This window comes from Leopardus geoffroyi, chromosome D4 (genome assembly GCF_018350155.1).
Source record: "Leopardus geoffroyi isolate Oge1 chromosome D4, O.geoffroyi_Oge1_pat1.0, whole genome shotgun sequence".
NCBI lineage: Eukaryota > Metazoa > Chordata > Mammalia > Carnivora > Felidae > Leopardus > Leopardus geoffroyi.
In genome coordinates, this window is record NC_059342.1 from 41,852,501 (window position 1) to 41,875,758 (window position 23,258).

Below are 23,258 nucleotides of genomic sequence, written 5' to 3' on the forward strand. Positions count from 1 at the left end.
TTTATGTTGTTTTAACATTTAAAATGTTCCAAGAAAAGGATTACACTATTAACATCACTTTAGTGTACTGGCTCTAAGACACTAAATTCTAAACTTAAAACAAAAGTCCTTATTTTCACAGGACTTTATTAAAATCCAGTTTATAGGTTGCTGTAAACATTTTTCCTCTAATTTTTGAGCTGGTACCTTATTAAGCATTTCATAGATCACGTTTTTGAGTAATCTGTAAAAAGTTAGACACACATCTATTCTAAACCTATACTATAGATGCCAATGTTTTAGATAGTAATTAAAAGTTGTAATTACAAAGATTGTATTTTTTTAAACCTTTTTGCATATAACTACATACTGTGCATGTACCCTCAATGAGATCCAATTAGTTGCAAAGAATTTGCATTTCAGTTAGTATGGGATAACAAGACTATAGGGAGGCACAATGCAATTCCACCAGCAGAGTAAGAAAGTGTGTTCTTTCTTGTTAGCTCTGTAAGCAATAATTCCCACAACTGACTGTTTAAAATGTTACTGATCTTTTCAATATTTGGGTATTGAGGTAGATTTAAGTTCTTCCCTCTATTAAAAAAAATATATCACCCACAATGAACACTTGAAGAAACAAATGAACAAAGGATTTTGCTTTGCATGTATGTTTCTGGGTCTTTTTTTTTTCTTGGTGTGGGGATATTTTCTTTATTTCTTAATACTTACTGATGATTTCTTAAAAGAACATTGCTTTATTAAAATAAGTTCTATAACTGGGGGACAGGGAAACCTCACTGAGACAGCTATATGTAAATATATATGGTTTTGTGATACAGGCATGCATTTAGTATACTGAGAAAGTACTCAAGGATTTTCATTTTTTCTAGTTATGTTCCCAGCAATGTAAATCCTGAGCAAATATCAAATAAATGTATATAATTTATATACACAGTATAACACGCATCTCTAGGACTTCTGCTGGTTCACGGAACAATACCTGTAATTCCCTGGGTTCCGTTCAGCAGCTGTTAACAGATTCTGTAATCTGTAATGACAGTAAACTGGCCTTTGCTCTTCTTTTATTCACTATTCATTTTCAAGGCTTGGTTAAGTACAGAGCTGGGTTAAAGATCAGTGGTTTTTCATGTGACACATGCTGGTATTCATCTAATGGCTTGTCAAGACAAAACTGTCCCTGTTCTTGCCAAAATAATAAAAATGACGCTCCACATCGCATGACAATCAGCACTTCCTTATGGCAAAACAACTCCAGCTTTTGTAGTTCATTTACTTTATATAAAAAATATTTTATTAACTGGCTATCCGATCCTATATGTGGAATTAGGTTGCCATTCTCAAAGGAAACTTTTTTAAGTTATGTATGGCCTCTCTTAACTCTAAAGCAACATGTAAACTAGTTTCTGGTCAAATCAGACTTTACCCATATAAAAATAATGCCGAAGCTACAAATTCGTATGGCATTAAGGAATATAACTTAATACATGCAAATTATGCAGAAAGAGCAGGCTGGGCCCAGTCACAGAGGTGGGGGGAACCAATTGAGGAAATGTCATTTTTCTTGAGAACAAAGTATGGGACTTGCTTTGCAACATCTGTTGGGCTGTGTGAAATGTTAACAGATGTCTTAAGTGAAAAAAGGAAAAAGAATTAATAAAGGAAACCTCCTCTGAACAGATAATCCACCCAAATTTCCATATTCCTAAGGAAAAAAGTTGACAGCAACCTTTCTGCCTTGTGAAACCTGCCATCCCTACTTTATCGTGTAAAGTTTCATTTTCTAGGTGAAGGGATCCAATTTTTTGACTCACTAAAAAGAAGAGAGAAAAAGTAAAACTAACAATAATTCCAACTGAGGCTTTCCTTTTGTGAATAATTATATCATAATCGAAACTGCCTCTTTTCCCTTGAGTCAGATATGTAATTTGATGGGAGGACAGTGAAAAGTTTACCTCCCCCCCCAAAAAAAAAAACCACACAGAACAATGAAATATTACCCTGCTGTGCCTGCATGTTGGGGGAAAGGAAAGAAGAGAAATTAAGGAGTACCTCTTCAAGTAGAGTTCTAATATACATTAAGGTGTCCTTCTTCACAATTAGGACTCACATATCATTTACACCTACATCCCTGTACTCTCCACTTGTTCCTACACTCCTTCCATTAGTAGCCTTGTAAAGGGTGAAACACCCCTCTTTCAACAGCCAAGTATTCTATAGCAGTATAATCTAATGATCATGAAAAAAACTTCTGGAATACACTACATGGATCCTGGTATTTAAATTTTAAGAAAACTGGAAAACTTTTCTTTCTTAGAAGTTAACAGTTTTCATTCATGTTTCAAATTATTAGATGATCTAGCCAAACATGAAGGCTAGTATGCCTTCATGCTAAGGTAGCAGTCTTTAATCCAGGTTAGAAAGATGATCACACACGCCAACTACTGAATCTAACCTAGTATCCGCTTATATGTTCTATAAGTCTTCCTGTTTGGAGATATCTATTCTATTGCTTATGCTCTTAAAAACTAAGGACATAAGTTCATGCATTAACTAGTTCAAAATACAGTTAAGGATCTGTAAAGATTCTGATGAAGGAAGAAAAGTATTGTTATCTCTGATGACCAGTCTCAGTCTCTTCTCTCCTCTATGAAGAGTCTGCTTTAAAACCATACATGTTATTTCGTGTTTACAGTTACACCTTCTCCAGATGGCTCCTGGCAACCTTGGCTGGGCATTTCAACATATAGGAAACTCAGCCAGAATAGCCTGAAGATTTCAGAGGACAAGATCATGGTCCAAACTGTAAGTAAGACATGCAGGCATGCCTTTGGTTTTTGGTTTGTTTTTGGCCAAAGCATTGTGGGTGCTAAATGCTCTGGTGTTTACTCACAGGAATACCACATCAGAGCATGTGACAAGAAATAATAATAATAAGTGCCATACCAAAAAGAAAATTGATCATTTACACTGAGGGAGAAAGCTTGTGAACTGAAAACATCATTATGTGACCTCAGACCAAGAAAGGAAAGCACGCCTAAGAAAAATATGAATATGACCAAAGTTTAAATCACTTTAAACAGTGGCATAAATATTCCCTATAAGCAAACAACACCTAAAAGCTGCATCTTTTTATTATTATTATTATTATTATTATTATTCTTGCATAAGGGAGAAACTGCTCTGGTTGACACTTGTCTCTGTACCAACTAGAGCAATCAATGTGATATAGCATCTGCTGACAGCCTAATCAGGGGCTCAGTTTCAGAAAAATACATCAAGTATATATCCGAACGCCATAATCCCTTGATACACTGTGAAAAATTTAAAAATCAAAAGATTTGGGTAGGGTGTGGTAGATGAGGTAGTTTATAAAATATTAGGGAAATGATAAGTACTTACAATTGAGACATTTGCAAATGCAAAAGCATTTTGAGGTCAGCACAAATCTTAAACTTCCAAAAGATCAAACATTTTACCTATCCTGTTTTGGTTTGAAAACAAAAAAGTAACTTCATACATTTTCTGTCAGGTCAAACTGACAGTGGCTTCTTTCCACCATAAGCTAAAGTCAATGTTTTATGAGAAAATATCCTAGAGGAAAGAACCAGTGATGTGTTTCCTTAAATGAGTATTAAAAAACAGGCCGGGGAGCATCTAGTGGGGTATTACTTCTGTATCACCATGAGAAGTTGCAAGGAATGTAAAGATAGTATTAATTTATTTACTTCCTTCTAAAGTCTGTGGACAGAGAAGCTTGCAGCCCCACGGAAGATGTCCTAATAATAGTTTAAATTACTGTCAGGAAGGAAGATTGAGTCTCAAAGATACCCAGGAAATCCAACACTGCTTTTTAGAGTTATCATAGAAATAAAGCAACTCTGGGGCGCCTGGGTGGCGCAGTCGGTTAAGCGTCCGACTTCAGCAAGGTCATGATCTCACGGTCTGTGAGTTCGAGCCCCGCGTCAGGCTCTGGGCTGATGGCTCAGAGCCTGGAGCCTGTTTCCGATTCTGTGTCTCCCTCTCTCTCTGCCCCTCCCCCGTTCATGCTCTGTCTCTCTCTGTCCCAAAAATAAGAATAAACGTTGAAAAAAAAATTAAAAAAAAAAAGAAATAAAGCAACTCTATTGATGGTACCCACTTACATGAAATTCACAAACCTAGAAAACAAATTTAAAAAGTGCAATACCAATACACCTGAAGTTCCAAAATCTTTGTAAAACAACAGACTATGTTATATCCATACATATTTAAATAGAAACATGTTGAAATAAATTTGAGTGAACCTGGAAATGGTTTCCAAATTAAGAAACCCAGAAGATATCAGAAACTCAGTAGAGCACGTTAAAAATAGGAACAGGATCTTAAGTCTGAATAGAACTGATCTTCGGTGGGGAGTAGTGGTTGCCAGGAAGCACAACGAAAGCTTCTAAGGTACAGGTAATATTCTGTATCTCTATCTACTTGGTGGTTCTGGGTATGGTCACTTGGTAAAAATCCATCAAGCTATATACACTTATGATTTGTACACTTTTCTGAATGCATATTTCACTTCTTAAAGTTTACTACTGCTACTGTTAATGGCACTACTATCAAAAATAATAATAACAATAGATTAAACCTATAGGAAAGAAAGAAAAGGAAGAAAAAAAAACGCCATGGGAGAAAAAAAAGAGACTAAAGCCATCAGGTAATTTATCACAATCAAAAATTAATCAAATAACTGCCATTAAATGTACTGTTTGCAACAGTTTCGTCAGAGGTAAGAAACATTAGGAATCAAGTAAATATCTGAGTTTCACAGAATGAGGATACACGTGAAAGGCAGTAAAAGGGTGGAAGAAAGAATTAGGTGAAAGATACCTTAACTAGGCAGTACAAGAATGTGAGTACATCCAAATGGCTCAAACAGAAAAGAACATCATATACAACACAGGGTCGTGAATTATGCTTGCCAGTTTTGCTCTTTGAGATTGTCCTATGATCTGTAATTATGACTATTTGGGGATAGGTAATTTGGGGTGAGCACAAAGTGTACCTGTTGAGACTGGGAAGGAAATTACATGTACCCTGCAAAATAGTATTACTTGGAGGCACAGAGTGTATCAAGACAGGTTTGTTTGTTTGTTTTTAATTGCAAATATAGCATACTCCTCTGACTACCCAAACACATTTTAAGTGTTTTTAGTGTCCAAGGCTGACAGCAGCCAACCGTTAAATAAACAAATCCTGGGGAGAATGGAAACGACAAAGTGGAAACACGTGAATAATTTGCTAATTGATAAAGGATACACTTTTGCCCTCAATAGCTCAGTTTCTTGCTCCTTTTTCTTCCATTTATTATAAAGAAGGACATTTGAAACATTTTTAGTCACTGCTAGAGAATACTGATCAAAGCCCTACTTGCCAAGTAGAGGAAGGTGTAGGGAACAAGAAAGTTAAGGCATAGTCCTCGCTCACATGAACTTTACAATCTAGTACAGAAGATAAGCCATGTACAAAAACAACCTTAATAAAACAGAATGTGATAAGAGAAGCAGCAGCAGAATCCTAGATGACTTGAAAAAGGAGATTCTTTCCAGCTGGTGTGGTAAAAGAAAGTTTCTAAGCAGAAGCAGTATTTGTGCTGGAATTGAAGAACCAATAATATTCCTAGAGAAGTGATCTAATTTGCCTTGAAGATAAGGTAGGATTTGTGTAGAGCAATGATGAATGAAAGGGACAGACTGGTCAATAGGAACTATTATTACTGGAAGGGTCTTATACTCCACTGTAAAGAGTTGCTATTTATCCTGTTATCCACCAACAGTCAAAACTGCTGAAAGCTTCTCAACAGCGGCACGGTATGATCATTACTGTATACACTAAGAAGATTTATCTGGCAACAGCATGACAGACAGACTGAAGTGTGAAAAGACAGAAGCAAAGACACCAATTAGGAAGCTATTATAATAATCTGGGTAAAATGATTACAGGCATTAGAGCCAGGAAAAAAAAAAAAGAGCAGATACAATGTGGAGATAAAACCCAGGGGACAAGAATGACTGATAAAATGTTGGTAACAAATGAGAACAAAGATGACACTAAAGCTACAATATTCTGTGCATGGGAAATGGTAGCAGAATCAAAAGAAATGGGGATGATCTAGTTTGTAGAAAGCTGAGTTAGAGCTCTGTGTGGGGAAACAGGAGATCAAACTAATGACAAGGCAGCTAGAAATCTTCAGAAAACAGACTGACGCTAGAGTTGTCAGATCTGGAGCCATCTACAGAGAAGCAACACAAAAGGTAAACCAAGGCCAAGGTCAGCATTTTGGGGGACACCTATGGTTATTGTGGAAGAAGACAGAAGGAGCATTAACAAGGGCACTGTGATTGCCCAATGTTCTGAATGACAAGAAGTTCGAGTTTAAAGGATGGTCAGATGTTTAAAAAAAACAATGCTATATTTAGAGTATAGTGAAACGAAGCACAGTAGTAAGTAGTAGTAAATACAGTAAGAGTGTTTAAAACACAATGGGTGGGGATGATAAATACCAAAATCAGAATAATGCTGGAATGTGGGGGTAGGTATTGGAGAAAGGATATGGTAACCCGGGGCTTCACATGTATTTTTACATGTTAGGTTCTTCTGCCTGGGCAAATGGGTGTTCATTATACCATTCTTCTTGATATATTTGTGGTTGTAATATTTTATAATTATATTTTGTGTCCCAAGAAAGAGCTCTTAATGGACAAATTGGTATGAAAGTTACAGAATCTGGATCGTAAATGAGTTAAGAAGTAAGCAAATTATAAAGACAAGGACGCAGAAAAGGTAAAACATTCTGGAGCAATTCTGCAATGCAAGCAAGTAAAGTAAGAAAAAGGTGGTCTGAAAAGTTTGCAGGGCCTGGGAGAAGCTGTGTTAGTGTGTTGACAGTTTGTTACTCATTACAGGGGGAAAAAAAGAGTGCATCATAGGCAAAGGGGACAAAGCCAGTGGAGAAAAGGATATTGAAGATCTAAGCCAGAGGGAAAATGATATAAAAGGGTCCTAGGAGAGAATATGATCAAGACTATAAATAAAAAGGGTGCCCCTGAAGGGAGAGGGAAATTTTTTTTTCAGAAACCAAAGGTAAGAGATATAAAAAAAAAAAATCCTGTGGTTAAAAAACATATGTATTGAGAGTGCTCATGTCAGATAACCAATTTACTACCCATCTCCCCAACTAAATTCTACATTTGTTGAAACGTAGAGTGTTTTATCTACCTTTGGTAATCCAGGGCCTAACAGAATGCTTAACACACAGTAAATCCTCAATAAATGATATCTGCACAAAAGAAGTGATCATCTCAGAAAATACTGACAGGATAAATAAAAGACCAGAAGGTAGAAAGAGTTTGGTCCAATTGGAGAGGATAAAATGAAAGTGAATCAAAGAGAAATGAATAAAAGAAATGGCAAACAGCAAAAGGGACTCAAGCCTTGGTTCCCGAAAAATCTCGAGAAATTACAAGCAAGCAGACTGGATTCAAGAAGTGTAGTTCAGACTTCCCACTTTGGGAAGCAGAATACTTAGAACCAGAAAGCAGTTTTTTGTTTTGTTTTGTTTTTTTGATATCTATTTACTTTTGACAGAGAGAGACACACACACAAAGTATGAGCAGAGGAGGGGCAGAGTGAGAGGGAGACACAGAATCTGAAACAAGCTCCAGACTCTGAACTGTCAGCACAGAGCCTAATGTGGGGCTCAAACCCACAAACCGTAACATCATGACCTGAGCAGAAGTCCTACCCTTAACTGACTAGGCCACCCAGGCGCCCCCAGGAAGGAGTTCTTAATTCAAAACTGGTAAATGCCTTGCTCCAAAACAAACACCCTAATAGGCAACAGTACATTGTAAATCACTGCCCTTATAAGGCATTCCTTTAGCACATAATTCTTATAAAAAAAAAACACTGAGAATTGACTTGACACTTTACTTAGCTGTCCCTTGATTCTAGGTGTTTACTGTGTAGTGTTTTTTAAATGTCTATACATGTACTGCAAATGAAATTTCCCAAAGCAATCAAAAATCAAAAATCTTTATGCTATGTCACATATGTGATTTGCATGAAGGAGCAGGAGATGTGGAAGAAAGTCACTTCATTAACAAATGAGACAAAGCTGAGGAGAGCTAAGCTCCACTACTTACTGCCTGGTTCTTATCTCCAAGACTGCAATTGTGGTCTAAAGTCACACCAACCCTCTGCACAATTAGTGAGGGCTGCATTAGCAGAACTGGGCACTCTGAGCCCAGGATCTCTCTAGAGAGCAGGGAAATGATGAGTTCCATCACCTGGCCAACATCAGCAATCGCCAAACAGTCACCTCAGGGACTTGGACAAAGACATTCATCTGCTGCGCTGGCAACCACTACAGCCTGCCTACCTAACAGAGTCCTCTCTGTGAGGACCACTGTCTAAGTGACCTGTCATAAAGCTTTATAAAGCAGCATTAATACTGTGGGCCAAAATGAGATTGATCTTTGAGCTTCGTGGTCTCCTGTTGTCAACGGTGCATTATAAAACCAATACTAAATACTTTATAAACAGGTCTCCCTACAGTGTATTAGAAAAACAGTGCATATTTCATGCCCCATAGTTAGGTAGCCACATATCCATCAGACTAATAAATTATTTATTAGGTGCTCAGAAGTGCAATAAGAGTCAATAAACTAACTTCTGAATACTTATAAACTACTATTTCACTAGAAATTGTACCTGAATGAGAAAACTAGCACACTACCTGAGTGGGGGGATGGAAATATCCAGCTCTCTGAAGTGTACCATTAGAAGGAAGCACAGGTCTCCTGGGTGAGAAGAGACATAAATTCTGTGTCCTGAAAAGAGTCCTGGTGATTGAATTTACACAGAGAACACAACCCAACCCTATCCTCCCCTCTCCATTCTCTTCTATATAGTTGTCTCTAATCTTACCAACCTTGGAGACGGCTCAGGAAAATAAAAATTGGTGGAAACATTTCAAACGTGCCCTGAATCATGCCAGATGACATCCACCATTAACGGTTTGCACTTGACATCTCCGAAGAAACTATATAATGGTTTAAGTGCACAAGCTGTCTGCTACATGTATGGCATGGAACTGAACATTCATGAATCCAACATTTAGGGTAGCATTTTTTTTTCTATTTTCAGTTAAAGCCCCCAAGACCATAGACAACCTATGATACAGTCCTGATGCTCAATCCAACATCATCAGGTCCCTCTTTCCTGATTGATTTTATCCCTCTGGAAAAGGACTTTCTGTTCAAGAATGTATTCCAGCCCTTCATGAAGGAATTCTTCAGCTGGGAGTTATTTCCCAAACTATCAGAGGCGTGGACCTTTGTGTAGTATTGTGGGTGCCATGGTTTCACATGTTGGCCACATTAATACTGGAGATCAAGCATCTGTAACCCACAGCTGAGTGTACTCCAGCCCCAAAGCACCCGCAAGGCTGGTGCCAATGCAAACCACTCTTCCCATCCCACATCTGAACCACACTGGTTTTCTCCAGGAGCCAGGGGCTGAGATACAGTTCTGAAAATGAAGGTTTTGGGTTCTTTCCATTCACATGATGGGTATAGAGTGTTGGGAAGAATACTGCCAGAGGGACTGGCTTTTTTTCTCTCCCATTCCACACCGAGTGAATAAACCATAAAGAGGTTTACAGTGTCTAATGGTGTTCCAAAATCTCCCAGGGGAAAAACCCAAACGGATAAATATATAGATTCTCACACACTGTTTTCATTTTTCTTCCTAGAGTCTTATGGTTTTACCCCTATAGGCTGGAGTTTTTAAGGTTGAAAAACATCTTATGTGGGTAGGAAAAAGAAGTAGAAATAAAGGAGAAATATGGCGGAGACCTGATTTTACATCACTTTCTCAAAGATCTACCCAAATCCTAGAAATAATGAAGAGTTAATGTAGAAGTGTAAGACAAGACTTGTTTCTTGTATTACTTTTGCTACCACAACCACTACAGCTCAGATGATTATTCATATTAATGAGTTTGGTATGTAGACAAACTATAAAAGATGCAGTCTCTGACCTCAAGTACTTATCTCTGTCTTTTGGGATTTACTCCTCCTGCTAGATTTACTTTTATTCTACATACCCTTGCCCAGAGGAAGTGATCATCACTCAGGACTTGGAGCATTTCCATGGGTGGGGTTTAACTATGGCAATGAGAAGTGAGGGAACTTTTGCCCTTGGACAGAGACAATGTTGGCCCCACAGCTCAGGATGTCTAGTTTGTAACATAGAGAAATACAAACTCCCTGTGAAATTACACACTGGCCTCACTAAGCTTTATCAGAAAAATCTTACAAAGTGTGAAAGCATATAGCATTCCTGTGCTTTATCACATCAAGCACACATATGCACAAACTGTATCACTGCACACAGATGAGCTAACATCAGACAATAATCTCTACTTACCCTTTACATTCAGTTATTTATGTTTTGTGTGTGTGCTGATAGCATATGTAGGAAAGAGAGCCATCGATGGAGTCAGTTTTGCCCAGTGGTTAAGTCCCAAAGTTCTACAGTCAGATTACTTGACGTTGAATACCTGTGGAACCTTTTAATAAATATGTGTTCTTGGCAAGTTACTTAGCCTCTCAAAGTGCCAAAATTCCTCAAGTATAAAAAAAATAATAGTTCACCTAATTATTGTGAATATTACATATTTCGATTAGCGCAAAAAGTTTAGCTGAGTGCCTAGAACATAAGCATTCAATAAATATTAGTTGCTGCTTATACATATGTGCATAAAGAGATTTCAAACTATAAGCCCACAGGCCAAGTTTGGCCCTGAGGCCTAGTTTGTTTTGCTTGGCTTCCTACATGAGTGTGTATGCGTATGCATGTATGTGTGCTTAATTATTGGCCAACATGTAAAAAAAATCAAGAAGTTTTAAATTAAAGTCTGGCTTTCCAGCTGCTGGGGATGGAATGGGAATAAGCAAAGGGTGGAGTTTCAGGGAACTAAAGATACAGCAACGGAAACCTGTGTCCCTTCATTACAACATTCTGCTGCAGTGGAGCAGAAGCTACTCTCTTCAGCATGTATTCACAGATGAGCAGAGTCTTCACCACTCTTTACATTAGACCCCAACTGTTTACCTCAATTCCATTATTTGCCTGGCCACTAAGGCCATCTGAAGTTGTAAATCCTGGCTATAAGTTACACCTCATTAACCTGACATATCTATATGGAGAATTCATTCACACATAAGTGAAAGTCATACCTTTTTTTAAAGGTACCAAAACTGTTTTCTGTTTACCTCTTATAAAAACAACACAAATTCATTAAGTTCCCTTTTGCATTTCACTAAGCCTTAAATATATATATACACACACACATATACACAAGTGTATATACATATATATGTATATAATAGTATACATATATATTACAGTAGTATACGTATATAATAGTATATATTATACATATATAATAGATATGTATATAATATAGTATAACATATATAGTATATATATAGTATAGTATATATAGTATAATATATAATAGATGTGTATATAATATACATATACATATATACATATATAATAGTATACATATATATTATATGTTTAATATATATTATAATATATATGATATTATATATTACGTATATAATAGTATACATATATATTATATATATGCATACATATATATGTTTACATTATACAGTGAGTAAACCCATTACCTGTCACTGTATTAGAGCCTCTGTTACAATTACAGACACAGGCTTTGTGAGAGCTATTAAGTACCAGTGGTTCTCAAACTCAAACACTTTTAACCAGTAGAGACCTTTAAAAAAAAGAAATTCACACTAAATATGTAGGACAAAAAAAGCACAAAGCTTGGGACCTTTGGCCGCTGTAGTCTGAGATACCGTCACAGAACTGAAATGCTGTGCCAAAAATGTTTAGAGAACTGATCTACTCCTACTCCTTTACTATATAAACAAGGAAGAGGAAAAAAAAAATGATGGTGGTACAGCATGGACCATTTTTTGAGCCCTGGGCTTCCCTAACTGCTTTTACATCAGAGTTCAAAGCAGTGGTCCAGAAATCTAGCAGCGTGTGACAGCTGCTCCACTGACTTGTAAGAACAGACTATTAAACTTTCAGGAATTTTACAAGTCAGTTGACTTCACCCTGGTAACTTGAAATCGGCCATGGTGGGAATATTTATACCACAGCAATCAGCAAATGCTACAAATCCAAGCTCCCCTGCCCCATAAACCATTTTTAAACATTTACAAGCACATCACTGGTTGAGATTCTGACATCTGCCTATTGGGCAGCTTCATATGGTACATGTGATCATGTATGTGTCTTTGTACTTCTTTCTAGAGATTTGGGGATTTGGGTGCAGAGTATGAAAAAAACCAAACCAGACGCTTAACAGTGAGAGGAAATAAATCAGTGCAGAAGTTTGAAATGCTCAGTATGTACAACACACTGTGATGAATATTACAAAAGATACAATTACAGTAAGATCTCAACATCCAGAGCCCTTAAGAAATTAATAGTTCTGGATAGACAAGGAGGCTGGGGGATGTTACCATACGTTTACTGAGCACCTGTTGTGTGCCAAGAAGAGCATAAATTACTTTTTCATTTGTTCTGCACAGGTCCTATAAGATAGGTATTATTATTTTCATTTTACCAATAAGGAAATTGAAGCTAAGAGAGTTAAGTCACTTGGCTAAGGTCTCATATTAAGTGTCAAAATGGGGATTCAAAACCAATTTGGTCTGAGTTCAAAATATGTGCACATCCCAATATCCTGCAATGCCTTCTAAAGTTTCTGCAATTTTAAGAATTTTCTTAAAAGGTGTTGTATATATACCTTTTTTTTTTAAATAGGGTAATTCTTGTTAATTAAAATTTTTCATTTTGGGGGCGCCTGGGTGGCGCAGTCAGTTAAGCGTCCGACTTCAGCCAGGTCACGATCTCGCGGTCCGTGAGTTCGAGCCCCGCGTCGGGCTCTGGGCTGATGGCTCAAAGCCTGGAGCCTGTTTCCGATTCTGTGTCTCCCTCTCTCTCTGCCCCTCCCCCGTTCATGCTCTGTCTCTCTCTGTCCCAAAAATAAATAAACATTGAAAAAAAAATTTTTTTTCATTTTGAACATCAAATTAAAATGTAGTGGTACCTTCAGGGCTTCTAAGGGCTTATGGGGTCTCTGTTTACTCTTGGAGGAAAAAAAAGAATCTCTGGAAATACTCTATTTTTTAATTTAAAAATTTATCATTTTGTCCTTTTGTAGTTAGCTATAATTACTTCTTATATCTCAATATCTGCCTTTTTCACACTTCTAGAATTTGCTGTCTTATTTTACCATGAACCTTTTCAAAGGAATATTAAGCCGCTGTCAACAAAAATGAAATAAAGCTATGAGTATTGATGAGGAACATCTCCAAATAAATCACAAGAGACCAGACACAAAATAGTAAATATGGTAAACTCCCACTCATGTTAAAAGTAGAAAAGAGAAGGGCCACCTGGGTGGCTCAGTTAAGTGTTCAACTCTTTTTTAAGTTTATTTTATTTTATTTATTGTGAGAGAGACGGAGGGTGAACAGGGGAGGGGCAGAGACAGAATCCCAAATAGGCTCCACACTTAGCACAAAGCCTGACCTGGGGCTCAAACCCACAAACTATGAGACCATGGCCTGAGCCAAAACCAAGAGCCAGACACTCAACCGACTGAGCCACACAGGTGTCCCAAGTGTCCAACTCTTGATTTCAGCTTAGATCATGATCTTGCCATTCATGAGTTTGAGCCCTCCGTGGGACTCTGCACTGACACCATACAGCCTGCTTGGGATTCCCTCTCTCTTCTCTCTCAATGCCTCCCCTACTCATACTCACTCTCTCTCAAAATAAACATTACAAAAAAAAAAAAAAAAAAAAGAAAAGAGAAAACTTAAGGAAGGGGTAATAAATACTTCTATATTTAGACTAAGCTATTTCTGGAAATACCTTTCTTTATTTTTTAATGTTTTATTTATTTTTGAGACACAAAGAGAGACAGAACACGAGTGGGGGAAGAACAGAGAGACAGACACAGAATCCAAAGCAGGCTCCTGGCTCTGAGCTGTGAGCAAAGAGCTGGATGCAGTGCTCAAACCCAAGAACCATAAGATCAAAGTCAGATGCTTAACCAACTGAGCCACCCAGATGCCCCTGGAAATACTTTTAAAAATCTGGTAAATAGAAATTACTTCTGAGTAGGAATGGGAGATCTATTTCTCTGTACACACTTGTGTACAGTATTTGTGTTATTAGCTACAATGCTTCCAAGAGCATAATTTGGTCAAGCAAAGGATAGGAGTTGAGTTTCTTGGGCTAAGGAGAATATCAAAAGTCAAAGAGAACATTCCAAATTAGTAGAGAAGCATGAATAAGAGTAAGGGTAAGAAAGTACTGTTTGGGGCGGCTGGGGGGCTCAGTCAGTTAAGTGTCCAAGTCTTGATTTCAGCTCAGGTGATGATCTCACAGTGCATGAGTTCAAGCCCGGCATCTGGCTCTGTGCCAGCAGAAGGGAAACTGGTTAGGATTCTTTCTCTCTCCCACTCTCTCTGGCCCTGCTCTGTTCACTCACTCACTTATTTATTTATTTATTTATTTATTTATTTATTTATTTAAATAAACTAAAAAAAAAAAAAAAAAAAAAAGCACCATTCCTTAGGTAGATGAAGAATGTTAGAAAGTGAGGAGTTTAGAAAGAAAATACACAGGCATACTACAAAGGCCTTGAAATTTAGGCTTTACGTTTCTGAACAGAAAAGTTAAATAATAGAAGTTTTCTTTTGTCTAGGAACAGTATGCAAGAGGTATCAGAAAAGAGAAAGTTCAGAGGCTGAGATAATTCAATCAGGGGATTTGTGTTGTATTCAAGAATGTAAGTTCCAAGGGCAAGAAAGTTTGTAGGTTTTGTATCTGTTTATACTACACTTGACCCTATAGTGGAACACTAAAAGAAAATGGTCAGCACATCACAGAATATGAAGACCTAAACTAAGTGACAGTGAGAAACAAAAACACAATTTAGTTGTTTTGTTTTTTAAAAAATCTTAAAATTTATGTTTAATAAATTTCAACTTTCAGAGAAAAGGAGTCAGATAATTTGAAGACTTCCAGTTAAAAAATGGTGGAGGGACCTCCTAAGACTAATACTTAATCTATGCATTATATATAATTTGGTATTTTGCACATATATGTACTATAGAGTTAAAATATTTCTACCTAAAGATATTTGGAAGTTATTAAATGTGTAAACACTAAAATTATGCTCTATCCTTGATTCTACCATGTATTTCTGGTTCGCATCTCATCCAACAGCATATGGTGTTACCACTCACCTACAGACTGATATTTCCCTTATAGCACCTCTACATTTGCCTTTCACTATCAAAATGTCACATAGAGGCTATACATTTGACAAGGCGATCATCTATCCATGACAAATGGGCATGGGTATCCCTCCAGAATGCCAGCATACCTAATCAGTAAATATAAGTTATCTCTCAAAGAAGCTTTAGAAACTGCCAGATTTCTGCAACTGAATACCCCTTTCTTAGAACTCAGTATTTCTGATTTGGACCAGAATAGTCTCTCCAAAATTGCTGCCTACCACATTTCACATTTTTGTTAATGAACAAGTAAGGCTCCCACCCATTAAGACTTAAACTCACATCTGTTCCACTTCTGCATTCTTACCATGTTTGGCACACTGCCTTATATTCAGGGATGTTTAAGATTGGTTGAATGTATGAACACATGATGAATAAATGAAGAATTACAGTAACTTTCGGGGGTTTATATACTAGGGAGTGAAATTCAGGCCACGATTCCATTGACTGTTAACCCAGTAGCTATGGCAAGCATTGCTAATTGAGGACAAAACATTTTTATCCCCCTCACCCACCTCACCCTCTCAAAGCACTCCCCTCCAGTCAGTCAAAATTCACCCACAAGATGAAACATATTTGCCATCCCTGAACTATGAGCCTTCTTAAGTTCCAATTTGTTATCATTTTTAAAGTTTTCTCAGGTAACCCCAAAAGAAAAAGTTTAAAACACCGATAAGGTCAAAACTAAATCCAGAACTATGAACTCACTGGTAAAATATTCTTTCCCTTTGCATTTAAACTTGGTAAAGATACCTAGTACATTGTGAGCACTGCAGTGCTCTGTGAGAAAGAGCAGAGCTCAATCTTCCTCTGAGGTCTCTTTAGCATAAAAGTGGCAAATGCCTTCAAGGAAAATGCAGCACATCTAAGAGATCAGCAATGAAATCTCTCAAGGAAAGTCCATTTCTGTTCTCTTTCCAGACATCCCCCATCTCTTAGTTTCCCTTGTACTACAGATTTATTTTTCTCAAAATGAAGATAAATAAGTATCAAATACTAAGGAGTCATTTGTCCAGACTGCATACAAGTAATCACAGAAAAATCATAACAATTTTTCTAGAAATATTAACTCAATCAAGAGTAACTCCCAAGCACCATACTATGTATGTGTGTATATCTATATATTTTTTTAATGAATTCATGTTAAGATTGTTTCTAGTCTGAGGAGATCACTAAAAGATCTAAATTTAATGCACTATGACACATGTCTATCTGAAAACAAGTTATTAACTGTTGTGTGGTATTTCTAAGAATTTTTAAAAATTAGATCTTTTAAGAAATAAGACAACAGATGACAAACTTTTTATTTTGTCACATTTTGTTGGGGGGAAAAAAAACACACCACAATAAAACAAAAAACAAACAAAAACCCTAAATGGAAAGGAATTAACATTTCAGAGGGTAAGTTGTTTTGGCTCTTTTTGTTTTGTTACATTCTGTTTAACTCATGCCTGAACGTGATAAACAAATACAAACTACTAGGAAAAATAGGAGGGTGCGGTGTTTTCAAATGAATGCACTTCCATCTTAGATAGATAGTGCCAAGTGTACTGCTTTAAATACAATTAAGTATCACCTGAAATTGCAGCTTCCAGGCACATTAAAGACTGTGTCTTCACAATATTAAAACAACTGATCGATGAAGTCAATGTGTTTGGGGGGCAGCAGTAAGTCAAATGAGATGTTTCATGCTGCTGGAGACAAAATAACCAGCTGACTGAAGCTGTGAATTAGCAGTTTCATCTTAGAACTAAAATTCTCATGTAGTCTCAGAGAACAAGTCATTTTTACAAATTACTTGGCAATCATGCATTTCAAAGACAGCCTCTCAAATCACCAGGTTGAAAAAAATTACAAGTCATAAAGTAATCTGTACACTTTCCTTCTTTTCTATCCTTCTCTAAACACATCCATACCATCAAGTAAACAAACAAAGTCTCAACGATCTTTTTTAAAAAGAGAAAGAAAAAAGAAAGCCTAATATCTTGCCATATCTGAACCATAACAAAGACGTTGCAGGAGGAGTGTGAGCTGGCAAGTCTGCCAAAGCTAAATGTCTTCCACATGGTCAGTGGCCAGTGAGCTCTGAAACGGGGAGAAAATCTGACACTGAACACTTCGACGTGAACATAACCTACTAGATCCACTCTGTTATGATTCTGCATATACATTGTAATCGTGATTAAAATGTATGGAACTGCAGAGAGCCTAATGTCAGGAAGTTTCCTTGTCCCTTAACATCACGTGAACACCCCAGGTCAAATATTACATGACACTAATGGTCAGGAAGCAAAGTGGATGACCTGAAACTATGTACTTTATTTTAACAGATCTCACAGACTCCTCTTTCAATGGTTGTGGGACAGACACAGCAGAGTTTGAACATTAACAGAGGTTGTTAAAGTAAAGCTTAAACCCAAATGTGTTAGCATAAAAGTACCTACTTGGAAAGATTTTAAGAGTATGTTTTATTAAATCCTGAAATGCATGTCCTGGTAAATTTCTATATAAATCTGATTTACAAATTCCACTGAAAATGTACCACAGCTGGCAGAATAAATTACTACAATAAATCATTATTAAATAACTGTAAATCTTTGTAATGACATAATGCCTAACTAAAAAAGTATGCAGAAGTGAACATTCGGTAGAAGAAAAGCACTCTTCACACAAGAAAGCAAATTACAAAACTTACCATGCCAACACCACAATATGATTCAGTGACTAAATAGGGAAATAAAATTCACATAAATAGTACTTAAATCTGCAGTGGAGTTATGTTCACTATTGCATCAAAATGAATTGTGTGACAATTCGTATGGGTAATAGGCTCAAAGTTTCTACCCTTAACATTCACACTGCCAAAGGGTAAGTCTTACAGGTACATCTGCATCCAATACTTAGCTAGACAATAAAAACATATCCAAGGTATCAATCAGTAAGTCCAGTTTGCCCCTTCTCTAAAGCTTCACAAATATTCCATAGAAAATAATGTCTTCCCACTACCACACTCTCCCCCATATAGAACACCACCCTACTTCAAAATAAACTTTTTGGAAAATACATATAGCTCTATTCTTCTTGATGTGGAGATGAATAGTTACAGTAATCCATTACTCCAGATGCCACCTGAAGTGAATCACTCTAACCGTCCCTTATTTAGATCTCCCAAGCCTCCATTTGTCAAAGCGCAGACACTTGGCACTTGTGTCACAACCAACAAGGCACAGCGCTCCGGCCAAGATGAGCTCCAGCAAAATGACAGGCCCCAAAGTGCCGGCTTATAGCATGTGATTGCTTCCTCAGCCTCTAAGGAAGGGTGAATTATTAACCGACACTTTCATAGCAGAAAAACTAAGATAAATCCATTAAAACAGTTAGTCTACTGAATATCTCATGCTGACAGTTGGTAAAAATCTTTGTCTAAGTCATCACTGCCCACTCTTGTTTGTGTTTGTATTTCAGTTCACAGCCACTACCCTTCATAAAATAAAAACATGTCCCTGAATGCCACCTCCACCTGTTTTTCTATTTGCCAAACCCCAGGTGGCAAAAGTATCTCTCAATAAGGAACCACTGCCTTTTCCAACGAGTACAGGATTTACCAATATGCTGATATTCAGGAAAGTTGCCCCCAACACAACATACTTACAAACCGAGCTGTCCAATAAGATAAATGGGCAAAAATTGTCTCTATTTTAGTCTAGATCAAAATATTTTTGCAAATATTAATAGGAGAATATTTTCCCCTGTATTTCATTTTCCAATGTGCCTTCCATTACAGGTACCAAAAAAAAAAAAAAAACCCACTCTTTTTCAATATGCAACAACCACTTCACTGAGAGCATTATTAAATGCATCTACCCGAGAAGCACTTGGGTTCCATCGTCACGTACAGTCTACCCTTGAACAATGTGGGGGCTATAGATGCCAACTGCTCCACTCTCCTTGCAGTAGAAAATCTGTGTATAAATTCTTGACTCTTCCCAAACTACACTACTATTGACCAGAAGCCTTCCCAATAACATAAAAAGTCAACACATATTTTGTATGTTATATGTATTAAATACTGTATCCTTACAATAAAGAAAATATTACTAAGCTAGAGAAAAGAAAATGTTATTAAGAAAACCATAAGAAAGAAAAAATACATTCACAACACTGATTTATCAAAACAAATGTGCATGTAAGTGAACCTGCAAGGTCCAAACCACGTTATTCAAGGATCAGCTGTATGTCTTCCCAACAAGACAAGTTCTCCCTTCATCCTATTTCCATCTGCACAAAAGCCATTCTCTTCATTTCACCCACCCTCATGAGAGAGCAAAGATCTGTGCTGTGGCCTCAAAACCTAGCACATACCAGACCCAATGAATGAACAGTAAAAGTATACCTCACTCCGTGAAAGGGAATAAACATCTAAAAGTTACATGTGGAAACTGAAAACATTTCCAAATAAGCAACAGTTCAAAAAGAGAGACAAAGACAGCATGCAAAAGCACACTGACCCAAAAGGAGAGGGTGGTTCAGAATACACAGGGGCGCAGGAAAAGGAGTAAAGAGGAGACCTAAGAAACTGGAAGAGAATGTACAGTGTATAAAAGGCAGAATTCTAGGGATGCCTGGGTGGTTCAGTCAGTTAAACATCTGACTTCAGCTCAGGTCATGATCTCACAGTTCGTGAGTTCAAGCCTCCTATCAGGCTCTCTCCTATCAGCACAGTGCCCACTTCAGGTCCTCTGCCTGCTCTCTCTGCCCTTCCCCTGCTTGCACTCACTCTTTCTTTCTCTCTCTTTCTCAAAAATAAGTAAAAATAAGAGCAAAATTCTAGGTTACAAGAGCGTGTGACCTAAATTTTCAGCTACATTCCCTAGAAAAAGTAAACAAAAAATGAGAATGTTGACCATTGCTATGATTAGGTCTTCAGAGGTAATCTTTTAGGGTAATCTACTTATGTTAACTCCATGATTATACAAGAAAAGACATGACTTCCTCTTTTCTTCCTCACCCAACCTCCCATTTCTCTAGGCAATCCAGTGTACTCCCAGGCGTAAGTTATCAACTGAACTTTGATGGCCACCAAAATCCCTACCTTCAGCTTAGACTGCTCTTCTACACTGCAAACGTACTCAACTGTCTACCTGTCATTTCCAAGAGAATGCCTAACAGGAACTTCAAAAGGAACTTCCACAAGTGCTGCCCTAGGACTCCTCAAATTTGCTCCTTCTCCAGAATTGAGCTTATTAAATAGCACCATTGACCACTGAATCCTTGGAAAATAATTTTTTTCCATTTACAAAGTCCAAAGGGATGGACTATTTTATCTTTTCCCATTTTGTTAAGAGCATTTTCTTGGAGCTATAGTGAATCTCAGTCTTTACATTAACCATCAGAACAGAGGTAAATCTCTAGGGATTAAGTCCACTCTCCAGTTTTCATTGCAGAGATATCTCCAAGGTCACATGCCAGATCACCTCAATATGTAAAAACAAACCACTAGAATTAGCTCAAGTGTTTCTCATGAGATGTACAGAACACTCTCACAAGGAGAAGCTCCTTTTCTCTCGAGAAGATGAGACAGTGATGTACTTTGTTCTGCTTTGATGTATACAAACTGTGAGATTTTGTCCCAACTTTATAGTCACTTTGTGTTATCCTACATGCATGTAAATCTGTTAATGTCTACTCAATAATAAATTGTGTTCTTTCTCTCTCTTGTAAGTCAATAAGAAGGTGTCCTTTTCGTTGGCAGGATTATTTTAGTTCCATAACAATCTCTCCCCACCTCCTCTGAAAACTCACATGCAATCTCCAAATGGCTTCTAGTTTATCTCCTAAATAATCTCTGGATCCATCTACTCTCCATCCCCATGTCTACCACCCTAGAACAGACTACATCTTTTGATAGTTAAAATAGACTCCAACCTCAGCTTCTCTTGAATTTACTTTTTCTCCCATCCAAACCATTCTCCTCCAAATTATAGCTGATTTTTCCAAAATCCTTTAACAGGACCCTACAAGATCTGACATCTGCCAACCTATGCATCTCTATCTTTTGACCCTTCACAATGACCCAGATTTTCTGTGTGCCCCAGCCATTCTCTCATTGCTTTAATCCCTTTCCTTTTCTCCTTCCTGAACCTGCAGAGATGCCCTCAGAGACAGTTTCTTTACCTGGACTAGAGTAGGTTATTATCTCTTCCTATAGCACCCTGTCCTTATTCTCAGCACTTGTAATTATTTAAGGTCTAACTTCCCTATGGGTCAACAAGCACTATCATAGCAGACCTATATTCCCAGTGCAGCTACAACAAATATTTCTGACTGAATATCCTAACGTATTAGCCAGTGAAAGTAGAGAAGCAGCTTAAAAGCAATTAAGAAGTATGTAGGTCGGGGCGCCTGGGTGGTTCAGTCAGTTAAGCGTCTCTTGATTTCAGCTCAAGCTGTGATCTCATGGTTCATGAGTTCATGCCCCCACATTGGGCCCTGCACGGACAGCAAGAGCTTGCTTGGGATTCTCTCTCTCTCCTTCTCTCTGTTTGCCCCTCATCAGCTCATGCTTGTTCTCTCTCAAAATATTAAAAAATAAATAAATAAAAGTATGTAGGTTTACCTGTTTTATTGTATGTATTTATGTTGATCTTAAATCTCTTGCTATATCTTAAAACTTGTCATTTTACAACTAATTTAATAAAAAACCATTATCTGAAAGATTAAGGCTCCTCACAGCCACTGTAACCTGGCTACCACTGGGGCCCGTTTATCAAGACAGAAATGAGCCCTGGTATACCCTGGGATTTGACTCCAATAAGCCCTTAAATAATTCCTTGACAATTGTCAAACGAGACAGAAATGTGAGGTGCATTTGTCAAAAGCCTGAAGACATTTCTTCAAACCTAACACAAGCATTTATATTCCTAGTTTTCTTCAAGCCCCTTTCTCAAACTCCAACATTAACAACTAATGCAAATTTTGACCATGTAATTTTACTGTTCTGAACATTTACTGAATGTCTACTATATGTCCTCATACAATTATAGCACTAGAAAAAAAATAACAGTTGCAAAGACAAACAATTCATTGTTATTTAAGAGCAAAATGAACTGTGGCACCTGGTTTGCTCAGTTGGTTAAGTGTAGGACTCGTTGGCTCAGGTCATGATCTCAGAGTGATGAGACCAAGCCCCATGTAGTTCGTTGGGCTCTGCCCTGGACGTGGAGCCTGCTTAAGATTTTCTCTCTCTCTTTCTCTCTCTCTCTCTCCCTGCCCCTCCCCAGCTCACACACACACATGCTCTCTCAAAGAAAAAAAAAAAAAGCAAAATGAATTGGAATTGTACCAATCCATATATAAGGAAGTCCTACAAATTGGTCAGTATTATCCATGTTACCAAATAGCTTTTGTTCCTTCATAGTTTTCAGATTTCAGTAATAATTTTATTCAATAAATTATAAGCATATAGATTGGAATGATAGCTTTCGATGGTGGTCATAATAAATTACCACTACTTTATAGTGACTTAAAAAACAAAAACTTACTTTTTTACAATTCTGTTGGTCAGTAGCCCAACACAAGACTCCATGGACTAAAATAAAAATGCTAGTAGGGTTTCGTTCCTTTCTGAAGGCTCCAGGGTACTTCGTTCCTTGAGCTCAGGGAGGCCTCCTTCCCCCATCTTCAAAGCCAGCAATGTATCTATTTGGCCATTCCTGTATAGCCACCTCTACATCTCTGACCACAGCAAGTTAAGACTCTTAATGATTCATGTGATGACTGCTTCCACCAGGATAATCCAGGATGCAA

The 23,258-nt window shown here is 37.4% G+C and overlaps 1 protein-coding gene and 1 long non-coding RNA gene across 24 annotated transcripts in view; one reads left to right on the forward strand and one right to left on the reverse strand.

The window, feature by feature from the left end:
* LOC123592677 overlaps window positions 1-21,178 on the forward strand; it is a 26,671-nt gene extending 5,493 nt beyond the window's left edge. The window contains exons 2-3 of the long non-coding RNA XR_006709904.1: window positions 2,693-2,802; window positions 20,481-21,178. This is a non-coding gene — a long non-coding RNA (uncharacterized LOC123592677). The remainder of the gene's footprint in view (window positions 1-2,692; window positions 2,803-20,480) is intronic.
* Window positions 1-23,258, reverse strand: part of BNC2 (basonuclin 2) — a 441,344-nt gene that overhangs the window by 303,166 nt on the left and 114,920 nt on the right. The gene's annotated exons all lie outside the window — the stretch shown is intronic.